At 39.1% G+C, this 11345-nt stretch overlaps 1 protein-coding gene across 2 annotated transcripts in view; it reads right to left on the bottom strand.

Moving 5' to 3' along the window:
- DCAF5 (DDB1 and CUL4 associated factor 5) overlaps positions 1-11345 on the bottom strand; it is a 139769-nt gene that overhangs the window by 58522 nt on the left and 69902 nt on the right. The gene's annotated exons all lie outside the window — the stretch shown is intronic.

Genomic DNA, 11345 nt, shown 5'->3' with positions numbered 1-11345 from the left:
CCAGGCTGTGGCACGGAGATCCAAGCCGAGGAAAATCTGATCCTGTGGCAACCCGGGCAATACAAGCTAACACTTGCGCCAAACCCAAACAAAGAAAGACAAGCGGCGCGGCCATTTTACCCGGTCTCCTGGCTGGTGCGCAGTTAGTGGGCGAGAGATTTCTTCCTAGGCCCCGGGAGTCAGTGCCCGTGTTGCCTCACGGAGAGGCAGGGTCAGAGGCCTTTCTGTAGGCCGAGGGCAGAGTCTCTGGGCAGCCCCAGTGCCCTGGGAAAGCCACGCATGGGAGGGAGTAAGAACTAATTCCAACGGTGGAGATTTTCCGTGCCGGAGGGTGTTTCATATCCTGGTTTGCGCGCGCAGATAAGGAGTGAGCGATTCCTCCGAGTGCCCCGGCAGTGCGCGCTCGTGTTATCGCATAGAGGAGCAGAGTCAAGGGCCTTTGTGTGGGCCGAAAGCGGAATCTCGGGCCGCCCCAGCGCCTTGCAAAAGCCGCGCACGGGGACGGAGCGAGACTCAATTCCAACGCTGCAACTTTTCCCTGCGGTTGGGGGTTTCACTCAGAGCGTGAGACTGCTGGCCGGATATCCTGGTCTGCGTGCGCAGCCAGTGAGTGAGAGTTTCCTCCAAGCGCCCCGGAAGTGGGCACCCGCTTGTGTTACCGGACAGAGTGGCAGAGCCAGAGGTCTTTGAATGGCCGGAAAGCCCGCCTGATTATGCTAGCAGCTCTGACTGACTGAGCCTTACCCAGAGCCCTGTGCTGAGTGGAAATAGAGTGGGGAGTTGCCAGCTCTTTGAGCCTCTTACTATCCAGGCAGAGGCAGCAGCAACCCCATAGCTGGATTATCAGGCTACTAATTGAGGAAGGAAAGACTAGGAGAAAGGCTCTAGGAACACGGACTCTCTCACTGTCGGAGCCTATAAATGCTAATAGCCTAGACTGCCAACGAGACTAAAGCATAATACATGACATTGCCATAGAGACTTATCAACTGCAAACCTCCACCTGAGCGTGGCAAAGGGGCAAAACCCGGGGTACAGAGTCACCGACCAGGAAGAGGGAGAGAAAAGAAAAAGCAAGAAGATAACCTCTCAAAATCAAGAATAATCTGCAGACTTTATAACCTATCCCATTTTATTATATTTGTTCGTTTGTTTCTCTTATCTTCATTCTTGATACTTTTTTTTTCCTCCTCCAATTTGGCCGATTAACTCTCTACCGGTCTTACTCTCTCCTCTCCTTGAACTACACTACCCATAAGTGTTACATCTCCCATTATCTTTTCTCTTCTCTTCCTTTCTCTCTATGAGGGTTGCACTCCAAAACCCTTAACTCTCTCTCTCTCTCCCCTTTCTTTTTTCTTCTTTTAGTGCTTCCCTCTTTTTTTTCTCTCTCTCTCTCTCTTTCTTTTCTCCCTCTATATTAGTTTCTTCCTTTCTCTTTTACATCTCCTCTCACTCAAACCTCAATAACAAACAAATTATCTTATCTGGGACTCGAACTTATGTTTGTGGCATTCTGGGGGGTTTTTACTTCACCTTTTTAACTCACTAGCAGTGCTCCCATCCCTGGCTCTCCATATTATCTAGTTCTTGTTCCACTAAATACAATAGTAATTTTTTAATTTGTCCCCCCATTTTTCCGTTTTCCTCTTAATCCTCTCATCATAACTCTTAGACAACCAACACCTAAAAGCAAATCATTTTATTCTTGACCCAAATTTTTTCCTTATTTGCTTTTTGTGGGTCCATACGCTCTTTTTTTTTTTTTCTTCTTTTTTCTTTTTTTTTTTTTTTTTTTTTTTTTGTTGTTGTTTTGTTTTGTTTTGTTTGCCCCTTTATTACTTTTCCCCAATTCAGGCCCTCCATCACAGGCATTGTTTGTTATAATTCACAGTCCACCACAAGATTTTAACAAGAAAGAGGGGAGAGGAGAGGAGAGGAAAAAAGGAGGGGGGGAATAATTTCCTTTTTTTTTTTTTTTAATTTTTATTTTATTTTATTTTTCTTTATTTCATTCTTAATTTTTTTTTTTAAAAAAAACAACTTTTTTCGATTTTTTTTATTATATTTTTTTAAACTTTTTATTCTTTATTAAATCTCATTAATACTATCAACAAAACCACCCTCAGATGCCATTAAGGAAGAGAAAATCGAATATCATGGATACAAAAGAAAGAGAGGTAACACAGCTAGATGAGGAAAAATCTATGGAGAAAAAATTTAATATATTGGAAACCTTGGAGCTAAATGACAGAGAATTCAAGATAGAAATCCTAAAAATCCTCCGAGATATACAAGAAAACACAGAAAGGCAATTTAGGGAGCTCAGAAAACAACTCAATGAACACAAAGAATATATGTCCAAGGAAATTGAAACTATAAAAACAAATCAAACAGAGATGAAAAACTCAATTCACGAGCTGAAAAACGAAGTAACAAGCTTAGCTAATAGAACAGGTCAGATAGAAGAGAGGATTAGTGAAATAGAAGACAAGCAACTTGAGGCACAACAGAGAGAAGAAGAAAGAGACTCAAAAATTAAAAAAAATGAGATAGCCCTACAAGAATTATCTGACTCCATCAAAAAGAATAACATAAGAATAATAGGTATATCAGAGGGAGAAGAGAGAGAAAATGGAATGGAGAACATACTCAAACAAATAATAGATGAGAACTTCCCAAGCCTGTGGAAAGAACTAAAGCCTCAAGTTCAAGAAGCAAACAGAACTCCAAGTTTTCTTAACCCCAACAAACCTACTCCAAGGCATATCATAATGAAATTGACACAAACCAACAGCAAAGAAAAAATTCTCAAGGCAGCCAGGGAAAAAAAGAATACAACATATAAAGGAAGGCCCATTAGATTATCATCAGATTTCTCAGCAGAAACTCTACAAGCTAGAAGAGAATGGACCCCAATATTTAAAGTCCTGAAAGAGAGGAACTTTCAGCCACGAATACTATACCCATCAAAGCTATCCTTCAAATATGAAGGAGAAATAAAAACATTCACAGATACAGAAAAGATGAGGGAATTTATCATCAGAAAACCCCCACTCCAGGAATTACTAAAGGGGGTTCTCCAATCAGATACAAAGAACAAAAAAAAACAGAGCCACAAGTAAAAGCTCCAAGAAGAACACAATAAAACCAAATTTAAACTGTGACAACAACAAAAAGAAAGAGGGGGAGAAGATGGAGATTAACAGTAGCAAAGGACGATGGAGTGCAAAAGTACTCACAAAATAGTTCGCTACAATGAACAGGGTAGGGACCCTTTTCATTATTCAAAGGTAACCACCATTGAAAAAACCACCACAGAAGCACATGAGATAAAAAAGATAGCAACAGTGGAAAGATGTATGGAATACAACCAAATAAAAACAAAAGATAGAAAAACAAAAGAGAAGGATCAAACAAGACACAAAACTAACAGAAAGCAAGATATAAAATGGCAATAGGGAACCCACAAGTATCAATAATTACACTAAATGTAAACGGATTAAACTCACCAATAAAAAGGCACAGAGTAGCAGAATGGATTAAAAAAGAAAATCCAACTGTATGCTGCCTACAGGAAACTCATCTAAGTAACAAGGATAAAAACAAATTCAAAGTGAAAGGCTGGAAAACAATACTCCAAGCAAATAACATCCAAAAAAAAGCAGGTGTAGCAATACTCATATCGGATAATGCTGACTACAAGGCAGGAAAAGTACTCAGAGACAAAAATGGCCATTTCATAATGGCTAAGGGGACACTGAATCAAGAAGACATAACAATTCTTAATATATATGCACCAAACCAAGGAGCACCAAAATATATAAGACAGCTACTTATTGATCTTAAAACAAAAACTGACAAAAACACAATCATACTTGGAGACCTCAATACACCGCTGACGGCTCTAGATCGGTCATCCAAACAGAGAATCAACAAAGACATAGTGGCCTTAAACAAAACACTAGAGCACCTGGATATGATAGACATCTACAGGACATTTCATCCCAAAGTGACTGAGTATACATTTTTCTCCAGTGTACATGGATCATTCTCAAGAATTGACCATATGTTGGGCCACAAAAACAACATCAGCAAATTCAGAAAAATTGAAGTTGTACCAAGCATATTTTCTGATCATAAAGCCTTGAAACTAGAATTCAACTGCAAAAAAGAGGAAAAAAATCCCACAAAAATGTGGAAACTAAACAACATACTTTTAAAAAATGAATGGGTCAAAGAAGAAATAAGTGCAGAGATCAAAAGATATATACAGACTAATGAAAATGACAATACGACATATCAGAATCTATGGGATGCAGCAAAAGCAGTGATAAGAGGGAAGTTCATATCACTTCAGGCATATATGAACAAACAAGAGAGAGCCCAAGTGAACCACTTAACTTCACACCTTAAGGAACTAGAAAAAGAAGAACAAAGAAAACCCAAAACCAGCCGAAGAAAGGAGATAATAAAAATCAGAGCAGAAATAAATGAATTAGAGAACAGAAAAACTATAGAAAAAATTAATAGAACAAGGAGCTGGTTCTTTGAAAAGATCAACAAAATTGACAAACCCTTGGCAAGACTTACCAAGGAAAAAAGAGAAAGAACTCATATAAACAAAATCCAAAATGAAAGAGGAGAAATCACCACGGACACCGTAGATATACAAAGAATTATTGTAGAATACTATGAAAAACTTTATGCCACTAAATTCAACAACCTAGAAGAAATGGATATATTCCTAGAAAAATACAACCTTCCTAGACTGAGTCAAGAAGAAGCAGAAAGCCTAAACAGACCTATCAGTAGAGAAGAAATAGAAAAAACCATTAAAAACCTCCCCAAAAATAAAAGTCCAGGCCCAGACGGCTATACCAGCGAATTTTATCAAACATTCAAAGAAGACTTGGTTCCTATTCTACTCAAAGTCTTCCAAAAAATTGAAGAAGAAGCAATACTTCCAAACACATTTCACGAAGCCAACATAACCCTCATACCAAAACCAGGCAAGGATGGCACAAAAAAAGAAAACTACAGACCAATATCTCTAATGAATACAGATGCTAAAATACTAAACAAAATACTAGCAAATCGAATACAACAACATATTAAAAAAATAATACATCATGATCAAGTGGGATTCATCCCAGAATCTCAAGGATGGTTCAACATACGTAAAACGGTTAATGTAATACACCATATCAACAAAACAAAGAACAAAAACCACATGATCTTATCAATAGACGCAGAAAAGGCTTTTGATAAAATACAACACAATTTTATGTTTAAGACTCTCAACAAAATGGGTATAGAAGGAAAATATCTCAACATGATAAAGGCCATATATGATAAACCATCAGCTAACATCATATTAAATGGCACTAAACTGAAGGCTTTCCCCCTTAAATCAGGAACAAGACAGGGTTGTCCACTCTCTCCACTCTTATTTAATGTGGTACTAGAGGTTCTAGCCAGAGCAATCAGACAAGACAAAGAAATAAAAGGCATCCATATCGGAAAAGAAGAAGTAAAGGTATCACTTTTTGCAGATGATATGATACTATACATCGAAAACCCCAAAGAATCCACAAAAAGACTACTAGAAACAATAAGCCAATACAGTAAGGTCGCAGGATACAAAATTAACATACAGAAGTCAATAGCCTTTCTATATGCCAACAATGAAACAACTGAGAAGGAACTCAAAAGAACAATCCCCTTCACGATTGCAACAAAAAAAATAAAATACTTAGGAATAAACATAACAAAGAATGTAAAGGACTTATATAATGAAAACTATAAACCATTGTTAAGGGAAATCGAAAAAGATATAATGAGATGGAAGAATATACCTTGTTCTTGGCTAGGAAGAATAAATATAATCAAGATGGCTATATTACCCAAAGCAATATACAAATTTAATGCAATTCCCATCAAACTTCCAATGACATTTTTTAAAGAAATAGAGCAAAAAATCATCAGATTTATATGGAACTATAAAAAACCCCGAATAGCCAAAGCAATCCTAAAGAAAAAGAATGAAGCTGGGGGCATTTCAATACCTGACTTCAAACTCTATTATAGGGCCACGACAATCAAAACAGCATGGTATTGGCAGAAAAATAGACACTCAGACCAATGGAACAGAATAGAAAGTCCAGAAATAAAACCACATATATATAGTCAAATAATTTTTGATAAAGGGGCCAACAACACACAATGGAGAAAAGAAAGCCTCTTCAATAAATGGTGCTGGGAAAACTGGAAAGCCACATGCAAAAGAATGAAACTGGACTACAGTCTCTCCCCCTGTACAAAAATTAACTCAAAATGGATCAAAGATCTAAACATAAGACCTGAAACAATTAAGTACATAGAAGAAGACATAGGTACTCAACTCAGGGACCTGGGTTTTAAAGAGCATTTTATGAATTTGACTCCAATGGCAAGAGAAGTGAAGGCAAAAATTAATGAATGGGACTACATCAGACTAAGAAGTTTTTGCTCAGCAAGAGAAACTGATAACAAAATAAACAGAAAGCCAACTAAATGGGAAATGATTTTTTCAAACGACAGCTCAGATAAGGGCCTAATATCCAAAATATACAAAGAACTCATAAAACTCAACAACAAACAAACAAACAATCCAATAAAAAAATGGGAAGAGGATATGAATAGACACTTCTCCCAGGAAGAAATACAAATGGCCAACAGATATATGAAAAGATGCTCATCTTCTTTAGCTATTAGAGAAATGCAAATCAAAACGGCAATGAGATACCACCTCACACCTGTTCGATTAGCTGTTATTAGCAAGTCAGGTAACAGCAAATGTTGGAGAGGCTGTGGAGAAAAAGGAACCCTCATACACTGTTGGTGGGAATGTAAAGTAGTACAACCATTATGGAAGAAAGTATGGTGGTTCCTCAAAAAACTGAAAATAGAACTACCTTATGACCCAGCAATCCCTCTACTGGGTATATATCCCAAAAACTCAGAAACATTGATACGTAAAGACACATGCAGCCCCATGTTTATTGCAGCATTGTTCACAGTGGCCAGGACATGGAAACAACCAAAAAGCCCATCAATAGATGACTGGATAAAGAAGATGTGGCACATATACACTATGGAATACTACTCAGCCATAAGAAATGATGACATCGGAACATTTACAGCAAAATGGTGGGATCTTGATAACATGATACGAAGCGAAATAAGTAAATCAGAAAAAAACAGGAACTGTATTATTCCATACGTAGGTGGGACATAATAGTGAAACTAAGAGACATTTATAAGAGTGTGGTGGTTACGGGGGGGGAGGGGGGAATGGGAGAGGGATAGGGGGTGGGGAGGGGCACAAAGAAAACAAGATAGAAGGTGACAGAGGACAATCTGACTTTGGGTGGTGGGTATGCAACATAATTGAACGACAAGATAACCTGGACTTGTTATCTTTGAATATATGTATCCTGATTTATTGATGTCACCCCATTAAAAAAAATAAAATTATATAAAAAAAAAAAAAAGAAATAAGTAAATCAGAAAAAAACAAGAACTACATGATTCCATACATTGGTGGAACATAAAAACGAGACTAAGAGACATGGACAAGAGAGTGGTGGTTACCAGGTGTGGGGGGAGGGAGGACGCAGGAGGGAGGGAGGGAGAGAGTTAGGGGGAGGGGGAGGGGCACAGAGAAAACTAGACAGAGGGTGACGGCGGACAATCTGACTCTGGGTGAGGGGTATGCAACATAATTTAATGACAAGATAACCTAGACATGTTTTCTTTGAATATATGTACCCTGAATTATTAATGTCATCCCATCAACATTAATAAAAAAAAAATACTCGTTCTAAAAAAAAAAAAAAAAAAAAAAAAAAAAAAAAAAAAAAAAGAAAGCAGGGAGAACCCTTGGGTTCAGGCAGGCTCGAGAGAAAGGAATGCTGCTTTCCTACAAGATTCCTCGCTGTACTGTAAGGCTAGGTGGTGAGCTAAAAAAGAAAAAGAAAAAGTTCAACAGGCTTTTTTTTTTGAGGCGTGGCTAATTGTCTCTTGATGCCCACCCAATCTCATGTCACTTATGTTACCTTATCTGATGACAGAAGTTATTAAACTTGAATAATTTTTAAAATACTAGAAATAAAAAAACCATGTATTTTTAGCCAAAAGTGGGGAAGACACTGTACACAGAAGGGGCTTTGAATGGAAATCTCAAACAGGGTACTGTCTGGCAGTCGTGTGAATGTGTCTACCACAGCAACTGACACACAGCAGATGCTCAGTAATATCGGCTTTCTTATTTTAAAAGATGGGGAGAGGAAGACTTGTAGTTAGGAAGTTTACAAGGAGACAAAAAGGAACCCGTCTCTACTCACCTATCAATTAGTGACAGACTCTGAAACAAAACATGAGAGAAAACATCCTACTGAAACACAGAAGTTTCAAACTGGTGGCTCTTGAGCAAAGTAGGTACAGTGCACCGATCTGTTCTATCCATGCAGGAAAGCAATGGTTTTCACAATTATACATAGGGTCTATGCTCATACAACATCGGGGTTGTTAACTCTTTCGCAGACTGGCATGAAATTTCTGGCGGGCCACTACTGATCTGCAGACTGGTAGTTGAAAACCACGCGAGTAAAGTATGAATTTGTTGCAATACTTACAAACCAGGAGACTTCACATATAAATCTTCATTTCTGGCTACCCTTATAAAACAAAACAAAACAAAACAACAGAGGCCTTCATAGCTTCAGATGGGAGTCATTTAGAGTTAGATGGAGTGGGCTCTCCAGCTGGCCACAGTCCCCACCACTCACTGCAGTCCTTCCAGCCCAATTCACTCATTTTGCCACTTGCCTTGCTGCTGCTGGCATGAAGCTGTGACTGTATCGTGAAAAGAGATCTCTACTGAGAGCTCAAAGATCTGGGTTCTAGTCCTGGCTCAGCTACAAACATGTACACCTAACTGCACGGAACCTCATCTTCTCATCCGTAAAAGGAAGGTTTTTACAAATGATCTCTAATAGTTCTATAATTAGAATTCATATACAATGGTGGCAATAAGCATGGGAGAGACACAAAGTAGGCTCAAACTATTTCACACTTTACTCAGAGTCCAATTTTAAGGCTAATGAATTATCAAGGCTGCAGTGGTTGGTAAACTCATTGTCAACAGAGCCAAATATCAACAGTACGATTGAAATTTCTTTTTTTTTTAATTTGTTTATTCATTTTAGAGAAGAGAGACAGAGAGAGAGAGAGAGACAGAGAGAGAGTGGAGAGGAGCAGGAAGCATCAACTCCCATATGTGCCTTGACCAGGCAAGCCCAGGGTTTTGAACCGGCGACCTCAGCGTTCCAGGTCGACGCTTAATCCACTGCACCACCACGTCAGGCTGAAATTTCTTTTGAGAGCCAACTTTTTGAAACTTAAACTATATAGGTAGGTACATTCCTTATCGAGGTAGCGCCCGCACGTGGTGTTTTGTGGAAGAGCCACACTCGAGGGGCCAAAGAGCTGCATGTGGCTCACGAGCTACGGTTTGCTGACCACTGATAAGGAACCTAGGATAGTCTAAAATGAGTTACATGCCCTTTGGCACAGTATCTGGGTCCATTTGTGTGAACTAACTATTCTCATTGTAACTGAAAGCCAGAAGACTGTCTCAGATAGAGAGGTCACTTAGTGTCTTTCTTGACCATGTTCATTCCTATTATGGAAATTCTCAGATTGCTCTCTGGGATAGTTACCCAGCCTATAACTAAATGAAGAGCTCCAGAGTCTCTGGCTGGGGGCATTCTCAAAGTACACAAGATCAAATATAAAGACCAATATAAGGAAAGAAAGAAGCCAAAAAGATCCTGTCTAGACTAGTCAAAGACTGTACATGTCAGTTCTGTGGATCATACTGGAACCGTGGCAGCTGCTGCTTTAGCCCTGAGTCTGGAAAGTCATAGCCTATTAAATCACCTTTAAGAGACATGTTCCAGGAATAAGACATGAAGTTCGGCCTCCTATGCCACACTTTAAAAAGTATAAGCTCAGTAGATTAGTTTCACTGAAAAGCCATTATTTAATTCATCCTCCTAATGCCACCAGAAGTTGAACAGAAAAATGGTTTTATCAATCCTGATTTACAGTTAGAAAAGCTGAAGGCCCAGAAAGCTAAAACCCACACATTTGACCAAAGTACTCAAGATTCACTTCAACAAATATTTATTGTGCCCTCGCTGTGTGCCATGCACTGGAGACAAAACAATGACAAACTAGCTACATCTCTTAGTCCTGAAGAAGTGAACAGCACAGGCAAACATAAATCTCTGTATTTCCTATTCCCTAGGTCAGGGGTCTCAAACTCGCGGCCTGCCGAACAATTTTGTGCGGCCCGCAGACTAATCCACGAAGTTCAAAATATTTTGGATAAAATTAAGTAAGCCTAGGGGCCTACTTGTATTTTTCATTTCTCTAGCATCCTAGCTAGATATTAGCTTAGTTAACAGCAGTTGTGATGCGAACTACAGTTTCTGGTCGTTTTGTGACACTGAGTAAACTGCATGTACGATTGTGCTTGTTTTACTGATTTTTTTTTTGTTTTCAACTGCAGTGAGAAAAGTGTTGCGTAACAGTTGCCTTTTGTAGACCTAGTGCGGCCTGCCGAACGGCTGTGATCTTGCTCTGCGGCCCACATGCTGAGTTGAGTTTGAGACCCCTGCCCTAGGTTATATACTTTTGATAATCTATATGGGGAATATGAACAGACTTTAAAATTTAAAAGACTTTCAAACTGATTCAAAGTTAGATTCAGTGACTTTGCATCCTCCCCGATTAATATAAAACCACTTACCCGCCTGACCAGGCGGTGGTGCAGTGGATAGAGCGTCAGACTGGGATGCGGAAGACCCAGGTTCGAGACCCCGAGGTCGCCAGCTTGAGCGCAGGCTCATCTGGTTTGAGCAAAAATTCACCAGCTTGGACCCAAGGTCGCTGGCTCCAGCAAGGGGTTACTCGGTCTGCTGAAGGCCCGCGGTCAAGGCACATATGAGAAAGCAATCAATAAACAACTAAGGTGTCGCAATGCGCAACGAAAAAACTAATGATTGATGCTTCTCATCTCTCCGTTCCTGTCTGTCCCTGTCTATCCCTCACCCTGACTCTCTCTCTGTCTCTGTAAAAAAATAAAATAAAATAAAATTAATTAAAAAAATTAATTAAAACCACTTACCCTAACCAAAAAGCTTTCTAGTTTGTCAAAGAGGATATAGTACCTACAAACTCTTTCCATAGGACAAAAATCACAAAGAACAAATTAGCCAAATCTAAATAGGAAAAAT

This window comes from Saccopteryx leptura, chromosome 6 (assembly GCF_036850995.1).
Source record: "Saccopteryx leptura isolate mSacLep1 chromosome 6, mSacLep1_pri_phased_curated, whole genome shotgun sequence".
Lineage (NCBI taxonomy): Eukaryota > Metazoa > Chordata > Mammalia > Chiroptera > Emballonuridae > Saccopteryx > Saccopteryx leptura.
This window is presented reverse-complemented; position numbering and strand designations above follow the sequence as displayed.